This window comes from Capra hircus, chromosome 3 (genome assembly GCF_001704415.2).
Source record: "Capra hircus breed San Clemente chromosome 3, ASM170441v1, whole genome shotgun sequence".
Taxonomy (NCBI): domain Eukaryota; kingdom Metazoa; phylum Chordata; class Mammalia; order Artiodactyla; family Bovidae; genus Capra; species Capra hircus.
Genome location: NC_030810.1, coordinates 118,006,750 through 118,007,935, shown reverse-complemented (window position 1 = coordinate 118,007,935; position 1,186 = coordinate 118,006,750).

Here is a 1,186-nt window from a genome sequence, read left to right as displayed (position 1 = left end):
ACATTGTCTGAGAAAATGTAGTCTTGAAATTCAAACAATGTAATTGCCAGCTTTTGCTGCACAATGGATGTTAGTGGATATATGTGAGCAGAGAACTGACCTGTGCTGGCACAGTGGGGTTTGCCTCTGATGAACCAGTGATTGGCTATGAAGAGTTTCCCCTGGATGGCTGTTCCTCGAGCTCGGTCTCTGGACCTTACATGCGGAGCTGAGATTAACTCAACCCACAGCCTAGAACCAAGCCCAACCAATTCATTGCCTGATGCAGACAAAGCTGCCATGGAAGCCCAGTCCAGATCATCTGATACATAGTTGACTTCAGTTCAGTTCAGTTCAATTCAGTTGCTCAGTCGTGTCCGACTCTTTGCGACCCCATGAATCGCAGCAAGCCAGGCCTCCCTGTCCATCACCAACTCCCTGAGTTCACTCAGACTCACGTCCATCGAGTTGGTGATGCCATCCAGCCATCTCATCCTCAGTCATCCCCTTCTCCTCCTGCCCCCAATCCCTCCCAGCATCAGAGTCTTTTCCAATGAGTCAACTCTTCACATGAGGTGGCCAAAATACTGGAGTTTCAGCTTTAGCATCAGTCCTTCCAAAGAAATCCCAGGGTTGATCTCCTTCAGAATGGATTGGCCAGATCTCCTTGCAGTCCAAGGGACTCTCAAGAGTCTTCTCCAACACCACAGTTCAAAAGCATCCATTCTTCAGCGGTCAGCCTTCTTCACAGTCCAACTCTCACATCCATACATGACTACTGGAAAAACCATAGCCTTGACTAGACAGACCTTAGTCAGCAAAGTAATGTCTCTGCTTTTGAATATGCTATCTAGGTTGGCCGTAACTTTTCATAGTTGACTTAAGGACGAATAAACATGAAAACACTTTTCATGTAAATCACTGAGTTTTAGGAGATGGGACCAGGCTTGTCAGCTGACCATTTGATATTTTAATAAATAAAATAGATTTAAGGGAGTAGATCTGATAGACAGAGTGCTGATGAACTATGGATGGAGGTTCATGACATTGTACAGGAGACAGGAATCAAGACCATCCCCAGGAAAAAGACATGCGAAAAAGCAAAATGGCTGTCTGAGGAGGCCTTACAAATAGCTGTGAAAAGAAGGGACGTGAAAAGCAAAGGAGAAAAGGAAAGATATACCCACTTGAATGCAGAGTTCCAAAG